Below are 17,841 nucleotides of genomic sequence, written 5' to 3'. Positions count from 1 at the left end.
TATTTTGAATCTATGTGCCATCTTACTTAAAGTGATATTAAAGGCTGTGGGCTTAAAAAAACAAAACAAAAAAAATCATACTTACCTGCTCTGTGCAATGGTTTTGCACAGAGAAGCCCCGATTCTCCTTTCCTCAGTGTCCCCCCCCCCCCCAGCGCTCCTGGCCCCTCCCTCCTGCAGAGTGCCCTCAGGTCAAGCAGCATGCTATGGGGGGTACCCAAGCAGGCTCACTCCCAAGTCACTCTTTTGCCTATCCATTCACACATGGAGCCGTGGCTCAGCCCTGCCCTGCCCCCTCTCTCTCCTCATTGGCTCACTGGCTGTAATTAATAAGAAGAGAGTCCCTGGAGAGCCGAGGCTCTCATGCACATAACTGGATATCGAAGTGGCTCAGGTAAGTAATATGGGGGGCTGCTGCACACAGAAGGGTTTTTAACTGCATGCATAGAATGCATGAAGGTAAAAACCTTGAGCCTCTACAACCACTTTAAATGTAAAGTGAATATATGTTTTTAAACCCATTTTAATTTTTCTGTTCTGTACTGGTTTAATGTTGCAAACTTTGCAAAAAAATCCAAACTGGTTGGTTTGGACCCAATGATAATGTACAAATAACAGATTAAAATGCATAAGTATTTTAACTCGACTACTTGGTGCATTTGTTGTTTCTAATGTAGTTTAGTGATGTATATTAATATTGTTATGCAAACCATATAAAGATAACAAACATTATAACGTGTTTAAATCTTTGAGGTCACTTAGAAATAATTTGGGGTAAATCTTACAAGAAACATGCATGCATTTACCCTTTCTACATAAGAAGGAAAGAGAAAAGAGCTATGTGCATAATTCCTATCAAGACTTGTCTTCATGAGAGATGCTAGTAACATTTACTTCATCATAAGCACTAATGCTTCTATCTGGAAACAGATATAATCAGAAGTCCCCCTCAATATGGATTGTGCAAACACAATTATTTTTGGATATAGCAGAGGTTTTGCCTCTGATGCTTAAGTACTTGCTTCTGTATTGTTGAAATCAAGCAGCTCCTCTGCAGCCATGTACAAAACAACTGTTAGAGATGCAATGATCTGACACTTCCGATGACATGCATCATATCCCTGTCAGCATTAAGTATGCATATGGCATCGTAATACTCATAATGACTATTGCACACAATGCTGCAGTCATTGTTGTCTTACCCACATGAGACACCGCCTCAGTATGAGTGTGCCAGCCTAAAGGTGAGATATATTATATATTATATTAACCGGGCAAGGCGTCAATGTACATAAAATCTACTCACTTTAACAGTACTTTGTACTTTTTATTTTGTATTAGCTTTAAGCATGCTATTGTATTCGAATATGATATGTGCACACCAAAATGTCTTCTACTCACAATGTCCTGAAATGGGAAGCCATTAACTTGCTATACCATAGAAGAAAGTGTATTTCACTCATTTGCTCACTTCACTATCTTTACCAATATAAAAAAAAAAAACTAGTATGATGTAATTCATAAGATTCCTTAAAAATGTCAGGGATCACAAATAGAACAAATCTAAAAAGGTGGACCCCCTATAAGGTCACATACAGATCACGATTAGGGTCTAATATCACTCCACATACTGTATAACTACATGGAATTTCCCTTAAATATTATTGCAACAGAGGCCAGCTGTTCAAGAGCGCTGTTATGAATCATGCAATGATCATAGAACACTGAATAAAAGGTAAACAGTAGTAGGGCGAGGATTCACATGTTACTATATTGGAGGGTTTGAAAGAGGACTCCATTTTTAGTTTACAGTAGAAAAAATAACACAGGGCTTGTCTGCCAACAGTAGAGTGGCTAAGTTGGGATAACTATTTTAATCAGCTGTAGTACTCGAGGTAAAAACGAAGATCACAGCTCACAATCCCAAGAAGCTGTAGAAGGGGGGCCTTAATGCTTTACAGATCACCATAAAGGGTGAGATTTACTAAAATGGGCGCACACAGAATCTGGGGCAGCTGTGCATTGTAACCAGTTTCCAAGTTTTATGGTCAATGTTTAATTAAACAAGCTAAAGTTTGGAGCCGATTGGTTCCTATGCACAGCTGCACCAGATACTCTGTGCACCATCTCACCCAGAGTCCACTATAAGGTTGAAGGCATTTTTCAGCAATTTCAGTTCTGTCTAGCAGTAACATTGTATTAGCCACTGAAAATGTGTGGCTTCTGTCAAATTTAGAAAATACTTTTTTGGCATTTATGGTAGATTACTTCATCACAAACTAAAGCTGGCCATACACTGATAGATGCTTTTTCATCTGGTCTTTAGGCTGAAAGAAATGCAACAAATTCCTTAATCCATACTATACAGAACAGATGGATGAAGGAATATGCAGTGCTGGCTATTGTACACTGACAATCTTTGCCAACAGAATATCTGAACAGCTGCAACATCTGACTGGATGCAGCTGCTGTTCAGCTGACAATATTCCACCTTCAAATTTTTCAAAGGATGCTGGGCAGGAGGGTGGTGGCAACAGGGCCGCTATCAGGAACAAGACTCAGTGTATGGCCAGTTTTTTTATCCCTACACTAAGGAATAGTGATATCATTAATAGAAGGAAAACATCACATTTGAGGCAAAGCATGCAATGCTATGTATGTCATGCAAATAAATTATACATGTCATCGAAATTTTTTTTTACCAGACTCCAAAATATTGGTTTGCCCAATATAATTCCAGTGACTTTGTGGTTATTACAAGAATGCTTTCCTTCAATTTTCAGAAAATTACATTTATTATCTTTGTACATTTCACCTGTCTCATTGCACACAGACACTGTGGCTTCTTTAATGCATTAAAGAACAGTATATTAACCTTTTTTATGTTGTGGCCCAAGGTTTCAGCATGCAATTTAGACATAACTTGTCCATGTCAGAAAACAAAATAGGATATCTGAATCTAAAAATTGTTATACCCCTATGTAATACACCATAGGATTTGGTCAGTAGAAGATGTTTGTAAACAACACTCACTTTTGTGTCCCTCATCCCATATTCCGCTGCAAGCTGTCTAGACCTATGGCCTGCTCCTATGATGTCACTCTATTATGTGTTGGTTTCACAGAAGGCACTGGAGACGTCCAAGAGATGTGCAAAGAGGCAGCAAGTCCTGGAAGTCGATCACACTGGAACTTTCTAAGCAGTGGACCACAGGATCAAGGACACAGAGGTGAATGTTATCAATCTACCACTTTCTGATTGGCACATGAAAACTAAATAAGGACAGGCACAATCCAATGTAATAAAGTTGTATGACATAAGAAACAAAGCACTGAAACTTACCTTTCTCTGTATCCCTAGGCAATGGCATGTGTCACTTGCTATTTCTCATTCTCATGGTCTGTCCTACTTTCATTATAGTAGTTCCTACATTAATAGAATAAATGCTGCAGGACCAATGAAAGGGCAGACTGTGTGAATTATTCAACATTGTTATAGATTTATACTGTGCTGTGGCCAGGACTAAAGTTACTGTGCACATTTTTGTAGAGACATTTTATGCAGTAGCCAGGTCTAAATATACCTATTAATATGTACACATAATATCTATATTAGGCATAAGAGTAGCCAGGCTGCATATACATTCTATCTTGAATTTTTAACACTTGGCTGCAAGGTTTCAGTGTGTATGTTGCACTAAACCTGTATTAATAACAACAATGTGACCACTGAAACAACAGATTTGGCTACACATGCTAGTATACAAGTATTATGCTAAATCACAACCAACTGTGATTTAGCATAATACTTGTATACTAGCATGTGTAGCCAAATCTGTTGTTTCAGTGGTATATAGCTATATATAGCTTTTCTTAGTGTACATAGAATGGCCATAAACAGTCCCAAACAAGAAAGCGATGATCTAATATTCAAGTTCTACTTGTGATGACAAAGTCCCTCTGATGGACTAGTTATCACAGAGAAAGATTTTCAAACTTGATGCAAAATCTCCTTACACACAGGGTCAGTTCTTAACTTTTGCTTCAAATGAGCATCACAGCAGGTTTCTGTACTCAGTAAGGCAGGCATACATGTTTCATACATACAGAACGGAAAAAAAGAGCCGATTCCCCCATCCACACATTCAATGTGAATGGGGGAATCCTTCCTGCTGAACTATTGTATTCTGCCTGCGGGAAGCCTTCCCCGCTGGCAGAATACAATGATCAGTGTTGTCTGCTACAGCCAGTGTTACCGATCGTTTGGGAAAAACCCGACAGGCTGGTTGTACAGTAGTCGATCAATAGACCAACTTGTGTACAACCAGCTAGCCCATACATGAATTAAATTTGTCCAGTCGCTACTGAAATCCATGTATGGCCAACTTAAACCTGTGTGAAGATGGATGGGTAACTCCCCTCTCATCATTTTAGAGGCAATATCTGCCCTTCTATATGCAACCTAGTATTACTAGCCTTCACTGATAAGCTTGAGGAAAGTTTAAGTTTGTGTACCCAAAGCACACAGTTACCTTCCTTTTTTTTCTACAGCAAGTTAAAAGATACAAGTGTCTGAGTGTTTGCTATGAGTAACAATGACAATCTCATTTTCTCAATTGGTTAAAAACCAGGTTGACTGTAACATATACACTCACCGTCCACTTTATTAGTTACACCTTTTCAATTGCTTGGTAACACAAATTGTTAATCAGCCAATCACACGGCAGCAACTCAATGCATTTAGACATCTAGATGTGGTGAAGACGACTTGCTGAAGTTCAAACCGAGCATCAGAATGGGGAAGAAAGAGGATTTAAGTGACTTTGAATGTGACATGATTGTTGGTACCAGACAGGCTGGTCTGAGTATTTCAAAAACTGCTGATCTACTGGGATTTTCACACACAGCCATCTCTAGGGTTTACAGAGAATGGTCTGAAAAAGAGAAAATATCCAGTGAATGGCAGTTGTGTGGACAAAAATGCCTTGTTGATGTCAGAGGAGAGTGGGCAGACTGGTTGCTGCGACATTTATATGGTAGGGACAGAATTTGGCATAAACATAAATGCATGGATCCATCCTGCCTTCTATGAATGGGTCAGGCTGGTGGTGGTGTAATGGTGTGGGGGATATTTTCTTGACACTAGCAAGGTGTACCTAATAAAGTAGCCAGTGAGTGTAGGTTCCATGGACTGACTTGTGGTGCAGCACAAACAAAATATGTAAAACTCTGGTCTATTTCTTCTTACAGAGTTCAGTAAGAAAAATTTTCAGAGCAGTGTAATGGCACCAAACACAGAAAATTATTGTCACATAACAAAGTTGTAAATGGCCACACTGGGAGGCTGGTTGTGCCAGTAATTGCGCAGGCCGGTTCTCATCCACTCTACTGTTCATCTTTGCAGAGAGGGAAAAAGTAATTTGGCATTTTTTTTTAAAGCAGGAAGATTAGCAACAAGCAAGGAAAAGTGGGTATACAAGTCAGGTAAATGGGATATTTTGGGGTTAGACACCAGCAGGCATGGCCCATGTAAGTATTCTAAATGTCCCCAATATGTATACTTTGCTAAGCACATCACACAAAACTTAAAATTTCAGAACTTGAAGTTGTGAATGGCCCTCAGCAATAATGTCACAACAGCAAAAATGCTGTCACTGTTAAAAAAAAAACAAAACACCACAAATATATTTTGCTCACAGTATGTTCTTTGTACAATGTCTATATAAATCATCTAATCAGGTTTGTAAAAATAGGCAGCACAAAATGCACTGAAGACATAAAAAAAAATGTAGTAACTAACAGCAACTTCCTTTCACCTTCCATTGATTTACTGCAGTCTGAATAGTAAACGATGAACAGTAAAGGATGACTGCATATTTTTTCCTGGTAAAGTTTGGGTCAAATGAAATATTAACAAAATTCTTAAAAGTTAACTCACTTATTAACTGTATTGCCTACATACTGTAAATGTTCTTTCAGATAAATACATGGGTGCTCTTTACGAGAATACAGATATTTAGTACAGCATCAGTGATGTATAAAATAACTGAATTTTTTCTTTTTTATAGGATATACAGATTTCTTATGAATTCTGTATCAATGCCTGAATAAAGCTGTAAACTGTAAAATCCTAAACAAGTCTGCAGCACAAAAAGATTAGGATCTACAGCTGCAGAAAACCACTTTAAAAATTTGCAGCCAATTAAAATATTTTGTCTCAGTATTCGGAATAGATTTTATTTTCATTATAACAGTCAGAATCCTCAATGAGGTAAGGCTATCAGGTGCAGCTAGTCTGTCTATTTTCACTACAGACATCACAGCCAGTGGAATCAGCTGTGTGGCCACCATGTGTTCCCTACGGGGATGCACCATGTGGGCAGCACACTTTCACCTTCCATTCCTCAATAGCACCATATGGGTGGCTGGCTCTCCTAGCACTCCCAGAGCGCCCTGATACTTTAGAGCTGTAATGCATGCTACTGTGCATTTCACAGCAGGAGGAACCTCCATCTCCAATATCATCTCCCATCAGACAGTAAACTATCACAAGCAGGACCCTTTTTTTGCTTTGCAAATGCATTCATGCTGATCCTGTTATTTTGCTCACTGAATATTTGTGGCCACTTATTCCCTTTCTATATGCCACTATGTGGATGAGTGCGATATCTTCCATGTGTAACCCTGCATGTTTAGGTCTGTGCACCTGTGCCTCTATTGCAGTGCATCAAGTCGCCATTATACATTCTGGGGCACAGATGACATGGGAGGATCATGTCTCCTGCAATTTAATGAATATTAATCCTGCAAATGATACAGCACTGTTCCCAACACAGCAGTATTATTATCTAAAAACAAATATTTGAGACTGTGTGAATGTATATAAAAATTCTATTCAGAACATATAATCCATGTTGTTTGCAAGGACTGTTAACCCCTTTATATGCCTTCTATTTACATAACTATTTTATCACCAATTATTTCCCCTTGCCCTCTAGAATACTGAAAAATGCCAGAGTGAGGAGTTTGTTAACCCCCTTGCATGCCTTCTATATACATAACTATTTTATCACCAATTATTTCCCCTTGCCCTCTATAATACTGATAAATGCCAGAGTGAGGAGTTTGTTAACCCCCTGGTATGCCTTCTATTTACAGAACTATTTGATCACCAATTATTTCTTTTGCTTTCTGTGTGAAAGCACATTCTAAAATACTGAAAAATGCCAGAGTGAGGAGTTTGTGTTTTTCTTTCTCTGTTGGTATATATGCCTATGTTTTCCTTATGTAGAAAGACCCTGGAGACTATGTATGTATAACTTTTCTGTGCGTGTTTGTATACCCTTGAGAAAAGCCCAATGTTCATCACTGTAACTGTATACATAACTGTGTCTGTACATGTAATCTCATATGTGTACTGCAGTGTGACAGGTTCTGTCTGCTGTCTGTGGATAGACTTACACAAGCTGATAAGTTTTCTGCATGCCTGTGTGTTTCTGTATGTATCTGTGAGTGTGCATATTCCTGTGTGTATGTGTGCGCCCGTGTAATTTCATCACACATTCATTACTCAGACTCACTCAGCCATGTAATAGAGACAGAGAGAGCGAGAGACAGAAAATCACAAGGCCTCATTCTACCCCCTCCCTGCCCAGGCCCCAGACAGACAGGCGGGCATGTATATGTGGGGCGGGGGTGAGAACCCACCCTTTGCTGCACCCCACTTAACCCTCTCTCCACCAACAGGAAGGCATGTAAAGTAGTCCAGGCTGCTCTGTCACAGACAAGGGTTAAAGTACTTATTATCAAACTGTCTTCTGCTCACTCCATGATGCACAGGGTTAAACCTGTATATCTCCCCCTCCCTCTTGCACCCTGTCCTCTCTTTCTTTCACCAAAAACCCTTTCACCTTATTCTGTGACTCCCCCCTCCTTCATTCTCTTCACCCCCCCACTGCTTCACAGTACAAAGACCCTCTCATTCCCCTAACCCTCCCTCCTTTATTCTCACATTCCCCCTCTTCCTACCCCCCTTCCCCATGCTCGGCATAGAAGGAGAGAGAGTGAGAGAAGAAAAAACACACACTTAAAGGGAAAAAGTTGCTCTGTTGTTCTCTTAATGTTTCTTTCCTGGTTTTAAAGTCTCTCTCAATCAAGCTATTTGAGTTTTTACATGTTGACACTTGTCTCCCTTCTCCCAGTCTCATTCCGTCCGGTGCCTCTGTGCATCCTTCGCAGGATTCTCTCTCACTCTCTCTCGTTCCTCTTTCTGTTTCTCTCCTTCTCTCTCACTCCCTTTCTCCGCCCCCTCTCTCCGTTTCCCTCTCTCCTCTTTTTCCTCCCTTCCTCTCTCTTTCTCTCTCCGTTTCTCTGTGTCTCTTTACCCTCCCTCTCTCTTTCCCCCCCTCCTCTCTACTAACCCTCTGCACCTGCTAAGTTTTTTAACCAATAATTCATTTTATTTCACTCCCTTCTTTCACTGTTTACAGAAAAACAAACCCAAATTATCCCCCACTCCAGAAAAAACACATCCTCCCATACACTACTCCATCCGTCCTCCCCAGACCCTCATGCGGGATAAGAGTCCCCGATCCCGGACAATAAATGGATAAAATAGTGTTCCCCGAGCAGTAAAGTCTGTGTGTTATACTCACACTCCCGGGCAGAGAAGAGATTATCTGCTCCCGACGTCAGCGCTACGTGGTTGGTGAAGAATTAAACCCATGGCAGGGACAGCGAGATGCCTCTTTGTGCTTTTCATGCGTGCTGCAATTTGCATTTTCTAAGGGCCTTTCATCAAGCATGCGATCTCTCAGGGAGAGTTACACAAAAGCAGCTCAAATCCCCGCCACAAAAATGGATGCCCCCCTTCCTCCCCCTTCTCCTCCTCTATCTCTCTCCTCTCGCTGACTGCCTCTCTCACTTTCTCTCCTTTTCCCTCTCTTTTTAGAAACAGTCTCTCTTTCAGAGCCTCTCTCTTTCCCCTGTCTCTCTTCCTGTCTGCCTATTGATTAATTTCTGTCTGTCAACACTGCTCTGTCTCTCTCACTCTCTCTGGGCTGATTTTTTTTCTTTGATTCTATAATCTCTCTCTCTCCCTCCTTCTCTCCCTCACTCATTCCTTTAATATCTCACTTCATTGTTTGCTCTGTCCCGCTTTCCCTCTTCCTTACTCTGCTGAACTCTCTCTTTTGATCTTTTTCTGTACACTTTTCTTTTGCTTTTCTCTCCCCGTAGCTTCCTCGCTCCCACAGTTTTCCTGTCTGAATCCTCACATGGTCCCTCCCCCTTTACACCTATATCATTCTTTTGAGGTTCTTTCTCTCACAATGAGTCTCACATCTGCTCTCTTGTCTATCACCCTCTAGTAATCGAGCTATAATATATCCCGAATCTCACCTTTCCTATTGTCAACCTATGCCCTATGACATGGATTCCCTCCATATAGTGTGCCTGTCTTCTACACTAGTCATCTTCCTTCACCTGCATCTCCTTCTGCAGTCTTCTTCCCTCTCACATGAACTATGTGTCTCCTATACTTCCCCCCCCTCCGCATGACCCTCTTAATTATTGCTTTCTTTCCTGTCCTCACCTCTGCCTTTGTCTTCACTTTGTGGTGGTCATTTGTGGCAAGGTGCAATTCTGTCAGTCTATAACTGGGCTTACCCAGGGTACCATTCTGGTCATGTCTGCTGTTGGTCTGGACTGGTGTTTTATACTTTCTGCAATATAACAGAATGTCCAGGATCATGGCCTAATGCACACATTTTGTGTAAAGGGCATACTTTCCGATTTGCATACCTCTGTCCTACCCACAGAAAACACTCCTTTTGTACAGGTAAAAAAAAGCTCTGTCACTTTTGACACAGGATACCAAGATGTTTCATTTTATCTACTAATAAATGTTAGTCCTACACAACACCAAAAGTTCTGTGCCTGTGTGCCACAATTCTGTTAAGTGATTTAAAGTGTAGGGGTAAAATTCCGGATTTTACCTGCACTATGCTATGACTTCTTACAAAACGCCCCTGCTTCTCTACTTTCTCACCCACACTGTGTCTTTTTTGCATTCCTTGTTTTCCTTACAATTTACCTGAAACAGAGAAATCTGCTCTTTCCATATGCCCTTTAATTTATCTACATCAACCCTCCTCCTATGCTTCTTTCCTGCTCCATTTTCTATTTGGTATATTACCTGTATCTTCTGTCTCCATTTCTCTGTCTTCCTGTTTGTTTCGTGCCTCCTCACATCTCCGTGAAGACTCAATTTATTGATCAGCAGATAATGAGGACACAGTCTGAATGACAACACAGAGGAGAGAGACAGAGGCAAAGAAGAAATCACTATCACCTTACACACAGACAGATACACTGCTTTCTCAAATGTACACATTAATGTACAATTCTTAAACACATAGATGACACGTATGAGAAAATATGCCTGTAAAACGTATTAAAAAAAAATATATATAATAATACATATATATATATATATTTTTATGTATAGTAGTGTTCCTGTCATCAGATATATTTGTACTGCCATTCCTAACCCCAACTATTTGTCGCCAAGCTGTCACGCAGATACTCCAGTTTTATTACTTAGTAAGCACAAATGAGCAAACTGATTTCAGAACCCTGCAAATTTGGTGAATCCCCTTTTTTCTATTTGTCTGAATTAGGTATACGAACGTATCCAGTCTAAGTATCATGAAGACCCTGATTCCATGAACTCAAAAGAGAACTCTCCACAGACAAATCTGAAAGTATATATTCAGGCAAATCATATACTGCATATATGCAATTAGCCAAGATGTATGAGATTTTCCAAATTCACATATTTTCACCATCTTTATTTGTAAGGCAGTGACTGTGCTAGTACAGAAGTCAGGACTTTCACTGCTTGTAATAGTTGCATACTTGCTTCAGGTTAGCGACTTACTAAGTAGCTGGAGATTCAGCATAAAAGCCAGGCAACTTTCTGTCATGGCAGGTTCCTGTTGAAGCAACTATGTACATAAAAAGCTTGACATGTGATGCCGCCAGTTTTAACTGCAATGTTTGTCAGTTGGATATATAAAATATTAGTCACCGATGGATTAGTTAATAGTAATAAATTATTATAGAGATTCGTTCACTGTAATACATTATTATAGTAGTTACTTCTGTATGCAGTCTGGAAAGGGTTAGGCAAATATAATCAGGTTTATTTACACAGGCATACAAAAACTAGTAACCAAGCAGAGGTCGTTTTACAGTAATATGACAACAGTTGACAGAAATAAGCCTGCTTTTTATGAATAAAGGGCACATTCACAACAGTTTATTAAATACTCCTTACTTCTGCCCTGGGTGCCCTGGTGCAGGTGACATCATAGTCCTTCCTGCAATATCCTAGGGAATGCTGCGTAGACCAAATCTTACAAGATCATCCTTCACTGTTCTCGAGCATCATCTAATGAAATTCGGGCTACTCAGCATTCTCTGAAGTATGACATCCCCCCCTGCAGTTTAAAGCTGAGGGTAACTATATTTCCTAACTTTTTTCCCTACAGGTTTTTTTGTGTTGTGTGAACTGGGCCAACAGTGAGAGGGGTAGGGAAATGATGCATAAGAAGTAGATGGAGCTTCATGTAAGAGAGAACCCTCTAAATCAAGCTTGCTGGTCAGAATGTGCAGATCTTCCTGCAGCCTGGCAAGTGCAAGCCTGCTAATCCACTGATGGGAGCTTTGAGGTGGGTGTCCCAGTCTGTACATTGTACTGTATGTTATATGCTCCACACTGTATACATGCAAGCGAAAAATTTTAGGAGACACCAATTTTGAGGGTCCTCACAGGCTCCCAGTGGTTGAAGCAAGTCTCATGGAGTCTCAGAAGATGTTCTGTATCTCTCAGAGACTCTCCAGACTTGTTTACTAGCTTGCAATAGGTAGAAACTAGTTGCAACCCACCACAGGCACCTGGGAATTAGTTTAGAGAAGGGAGGAAGAAGACAGCCCAGGAAAACTACCTTCTTAGTGTTTCCATGTTAGCCATGAGGGGTTTTAGGTGTCAAGGAGGTGTAGCTGAAGGAGAGCTGTGGAGGTACAGTGGCAAGGGTGTAGGGTGACAGAAGGGTGCTGAATGGCATGAGGAAGCAAATGACAGAGTGATAGAGAAGTGAAGGGAGCAGTGGCAGGGATGCTGGGTGGCATGGGAGAGCAATGCCAGGAGGATCTGTATTAGGTGTCTAGAGTGACATTGGGTTGCTGATTAAGGGGAACTTAATGACAACGGGTTAGGTTATCAGGAATGCTGGATGGCAGGGAGATGCACTGCCAGGGGTGCTGGGTAGCAGTGGCATAGTGCAGAGTCGTGGGGGGGGGGGGGAGCTGTCAAGTGATGCAGTGTCAGGGGTATTGGGAAACAGAGGGAGTAGCGGCAAGCATGCTGTGATAGAAGAAGCCAATGGTAGGGCTGATGAATAGCAGGGAAGGAGCAGAGGCTGGGTAGTAGGGCATTGGCAAAGGTGGAGGGTGTCATAGGGGTTCTGAATGAAGAAAAGAAGATGACAAAGGGGTGCTGGATGGCAGAGAGGTGCAGTGTCAGGGCAGTTGGATGGTAGGGATGTGCACCAAGCAGACAGTTGTAGCATCAGGTGGCATAGATGTGCAGCTTCAGGTGTGCAGGGTGACATGGGGGAACTGGATGACGGGGATGCTGGCCAGCATTTCAATCGTCTTCTCAGTTCGTGAGGCAATGCTGTACTGCATGTGCATAACATAGTCTTCAAAAGCTAACCATGTACAATACTGCAAAGAGACTTTTCTGACTGAGAAGCGCACCACAGCTCCTAAACCTGAACAGCTCTATTATATAGGAACTATTAAAGCTTAGAAAATATGTTTCAAGGAAATTCAGATTGTTGGAAGTCGGAAGCATTCTTGTTAAAATAATAAAGCGGTATTAAACCCAAAACCAAAAATGCAAAATATTGCACCTTACCAGTCATTAAATGTGTTGGCTGTATTTGTGATCTTTACCTAGGCTTTTTTCCCCTCTCTTTTCACCTGGTTATCTGGCCAGTAACACATCCCCTGTATTCGTGTTCCCACTCTGAATACAGGAGCACCTTTTTGACAGCAGCATTGTCAGTCTGGGGAAGGGTACTGTTAGATGTACTAGCATATTTAAATACGCTAACAAATTGAAGCCAAACTCCAGCTCACAGTTTATAATCAGTTACAGCAAACATTTTTTAAAGGTTTTACATAAATACTTAAAATCTGATCATTGTAAGTACTCCTGCTGGTGTTAAATGGTTTGTCTCTGTTGAAAGACAACAGACTTACTACCATGATCAGCTGATGAAAGTAGAAGAAAGAAAGCTAATGCAGCCATCACATGTAAGAATTGGCAAGCTGCATTATAATAAAGGTTTGCTTTTGGGTTTAATAGCACTGTACATGTTAGACACTTTCTAATACAGTTAACTGTGCAGGCATCATAACTGCTTTTGCTTAGTTTCATAAATGATCTTTCTTACCATATTTATTAGGTTAAAAAAATTCTGTCATGTAATCATGCATCTCTTCTTCCTGATAGTGGGGCTGGGGTTACAGGACACTGTGCAGACACACAGTGTGCCTGTATTCCATAGTCTGTTCAGCATGAGGCAAAGATGCAGGCTGTGCTTGAGCAGGGCACATGTTCAAAAGGCAAACTGTAATAGGCAAGCTGTGATTGGCAAGGGGGTGTGTGCCATTGGCACGCTGTGATTGGGAAGGGGGTTTGGTGGCTGAACAAGCTACCCAATGCAAGCATGCTGTGTGCAAACTGACCCTACGAGAAAAGATCAGATTCTGTGCTTTGTGTGGTCAGTTTAAAATAGGGAAGAACGGTAACTGGCAGGATCAACCAGGTACTTCAGATGAAAGAAGTACATGAAAATGGAGATTATGGGTTATAAAAGTACACATATATGAATACACACATAGAAAAAAAACAAAATATTTAGGGTAACATACACTTTAACCGCTTTAGCAGAAATACCGCTACAGGGCGGCAGCGGTGCGCAAAATCACACACACACACACACACATACATATATACAGTGGGGATCGAATGTTTGGGCACCCCAGCTAAAAATTTGTATTAATGTGCATAAAGAAGCCAAGGAAAGATGGAAAAATCTCCAAAAGGCATCAAATTACAGATTAGACATTCTTATAATATGTCAACAAAAGGTAGATTTTATTTCCATCATTTACACTTTCAAAATGACAGAAAACAAAAAAATGGCGTCTGCAAAAGTTTGGGCACCCTGCAGAATTTATAGCATGCACTGCCCCCTTTGCCAAGCTGAAACCTGCCAGTGTCATTGATTGTTCTCAATCATCGTCTGGGAAGACCAGGTGATGTCAATCTCAAAGGTTTTAAATGCCCAGACTCATCTGACCTTGCCCCAACAATCAGCACCATGGGTTCTTCTAAGCAGTTGTCTAGAAAACTGAAAATAGTTGACGCTCACAAAGCTGGAGAAGGCTATAAGAAGATAGCAAAGCGTTTTCAGATGTCAATATCCTCTGTTCGGAATGGAATTAAGAAATGGCAGTCATCAGGAACAGTGGAAGTTAAAGCAAGATCTGGAAGACCAAGAAAAATATCAGACAGAACAGCTCGCAGGATTGTGAGAAAAACAATTCAAAACCCACGTTTGACTGGACGCTCCCTCCAGAAAGATCTGGCAGACACTGGAGTGTGGTACACTATTCCTCTATAAAGAGATACTTGTACAAATATGGTCTTCATGGAAGAGTCATCAGAAGAAAACCTCTTCTACGTCCTCACCACAAAAATCATCGTTTGAACTTTGCAAATGAACATATAGACAAGCCTGATGAATTTTGGAAACAAGTTCTGTGGACCGATGAGGTTAAAATTGAACTTTTTGGCCGGAATGAGCAAAGGTACGTTTGGAGAAGAAGGGGCACAGAATTTAATGAAAAGAACCTCTGTCCAACTGTTAAGCATGGGGTTGGATCAATCATGCTTTGGGGTTGTGTTGCAGCCAGTGGCACAGGGAACATCTCACGAGTAGAAGGAAAAATGGATTCAATAAAATTTCAGCAAATTTTGGATGGTAACTTGATGCCACTGTGAAAAAGCTGAAGTTAAAGAGAGGATGGCTTCTACAAATGGATAATGATCCTAAACACACCTCGAAATCCACGGGGGATTACATCAAGAGGCGTAAACTGAAGGTTTTGCCATGGCCTTCACAATCTCCTGACCTCAACATAATTGAAAATCTATGGATAGACCTTAAAAGAGCAGTGCATGACAGACAGCCCAGAAATCTCAAAGAACTGGAAGACTTTTGTAAGGAAGAATGGGCAAAGATACCTCAAACAAGAATTGAAAGACTCTTGGCTGGCTACAAAAAGCGTTTACAAGCTGTGATACTTGCCAAAGGGGGCAGTACAAGATATTAACTCTGCAGGGTGCCCAAACTTTTGCAGACGCCATTTTTTTGTTTTCTGTTATATTGAAAGTGTAAATGATGGAAATAAAATCTACCTTTTGTTGACATATTATAATAATGTCTAATCTGTAATTTGATGCCTTTTGGAGATTTTTCCATCTTTCCTTGGCTTCTTTATGCACATTAATACAAAGTGTTAGCTGGGGTGCCCAAACTTTCGATCCCCACTGTATATATGTATGTATGTATATATATATATATATATATACAGTTGTGTCCAAAATTATTCAACCCCCACTGAAATTGAGTGTTTTGGCCAGTTTGACATTGCTTTTGATCATTCAGTCATCTTGCTTACATTTACATTAAAGAGGCACTTGTAGGTCAGACAAATATAACATAACAGTTATAATGAAATAACCACAAATGTCTTTTCTGTGCTCACAGCATTATCAGTTTTATTCAACCCCCAAGTGACATTCAATCTTAGTACTTAGTACAGCATCCTTTTACAGTTATAACAGCTTTTAAACGTGAAGCATAGCTTGACACAAGTGTCTTGCAGCGATCTACGGGTATCTTCGCCCATTCTTCATGGGCAAAGGCCTCCAGTTCAGTCACATTCTTAGGCTTGCGCACTGCAACTGCTTTCTTTAAGTCCCACCAGAGGTTCTCAATCGGATTTAAGTCTGGTGACTGCGATGGCCACTCCAAAATGTTCCAGCCTTTCCTCTGCAACCATGCTCTAGTGGACTTGGAGGTATGCTTGGGATCATTGTCCTGTTGAAAGGTCCAACGTCTCCCAAGCCTCAGGTGTGTGACGGACTGCATCACGTTTCCATCCAATATCTCCTGGTACTGAAGAGAATTCATGGTACCTTGCACACGCTGAAGCTTCCCTGTACCTGCAGAAGCAAAACAGCCCCAAAGCATGATTGACCCTCCACCATGCTTCACAGTAGGCAAGGTGTTCTTTTCATCATAGGCCTTGTTCTTCCTCCTCCAAACATAGCGTTGATCCATGGGCCCAAACAGTTCTAATTTTGTTTCATCAGTCCACAGAACACTATCCCACAACTTTTGTGGTTTGTCCACATGGCTTTTGGCATACTGCAGTCGACTCTTCTTATTCTTTGGAGACAGCAAGGGGGTACGCCTGGGAGTTCTGGCACGGAGGCCTTCATTACGCAGTGTGCGTCTTATTGTCTGGGCTGAAACTTCTGTACCCACATCTGACAAATCTTTTCTCAGTTCCTCAGCAGTCACACGGGGACTTCTCTCCACTCTACGCTTCAGGTAGCGCACAGCAGTCGAAGTCAGCATCTTCTTTCTGCCACGACCAGGTAGCGTTTCAACAGTGCCCTTTGCCTTGAATTTGCGAATGATGCTTCCTAAGGTGTCTCTTGGTATGTTTAACATCTTTGCAATCTTCTTATAGCCATTGCCCTTCCTGTGAAGAGAAATCACCTCTTCTCTTGTCTTCCTGGACCATTCTCTTGCCTTCACCATGTTTGTAACCACACCAGTAAATGTCTAGAAGGAGCTGAGTATCACAGTCATTTTAAAGCTGCCTAATTGGTGCTTATTATGCTTGATTGCTGCTCGGTGACATCCACAGGTGTTTTCAATACCTGATGGAAAGCACCTGTATGAACCTCTGTTCTTCAGAGTGGTAGTCTTTAAGGGGTTGAATAATTGTGGCAATGAAGAAACCACATAAGAACCATTTACTACTGTATTACATAAACAATTGATGTCATTTTAGTTGCATTTGGGTAGTTACAACGTCCTTGTAGGATTTGATTCTGAATACAATTCCAAATGTACACTATAGTCCCTAAACCCCTTTACAGCATTGGGGGTTGAATAATTTTGGACACAACTGTATATATATATATATATATATATATATATATATATATATATATATACACACACACACACAGTTGCAAGAAAAAGTATGTGAACCCCTTGGGATTACGTGGAGTTTTGCATGAATTGGGCATAAAATGTGCTCTGAACGTCGTCTAAGTCACAACAATAGAAGAACACAGTCTGCTGAACATAATACTACACAAACATTAGATGTTGCCATGGTTTAATTGCACATAACATGTAAACATTCACAGTGCAGGGAGGAAAAAGTATGTGAACCTTTGGACTTAATAACTGGTTGACCCTCCTTTGGCAGCAATAACCTCAACCAAACGTTTCCTGTAGTTGCACATCAGACCTGCACAACGATCTGGCGTAATTTTGGACCACTCCTCTTCACCAAACTGTTTCAGTGTAGCAATATTCTTGGGATGTCTGGTGTGAATCGCTCTCTTAAGGTCATGCCACAGCATTTCAATCGGGTTGAGGTCAGGACTCTGACTGGG

General features: G+C 40.9%; 1 protein-coding gene across 4 annotated transcripts in view; it reads right to left on the bottom strand.

Annotated features, from left to right (window-relative positions):
- Window positions 1–10,276, bottom strand: part of LOC149447679 (zinc finger protein 219-like) — a 39,962-nt gene extending 29,686 nt beyond the window's left edge. The window contains exon 1 of one of the 4 annotated variants that reach the window (XM_089652196.1): window positions 10,195–10,276. The gene's annotated coding sequence lies outside the window, so the exon portion shown is untranslated. Of the gene's footprint in view, window positions 1–3,342; window positions 3,426–8,653; window positions 9,293–10,194 lie in introns of those variants that run through there. The other 3 variants (XM_089652193.1, XM_089652194.1, XM_089652195.1) reach the window with 3 other exon arrangements.
- Between the last annotated feature and the right edge of the window lie 7,565 nt (window positions 10,277–17,841).

The sequence above is a fragment of the Staurois parvus genome, unplaced genomic scaffold (genome assembly GCF_062004578.1).
Source record: "Staurois parvus isolate SC_StPar_1 unplaced genomic scaffold, SC_StPar_1.0 ptg000673l, whole genome shotgun sequence".
NCBI lineage: Eukaryota > Metazoa > Chordata > Amphibia > Anura > Ranidae > Staurois > Staurois parvus.
Note: the sequence above shows the minus strand (reverse complement) of the source record. Positions and strands in the feature narration are given on the sequence as shown.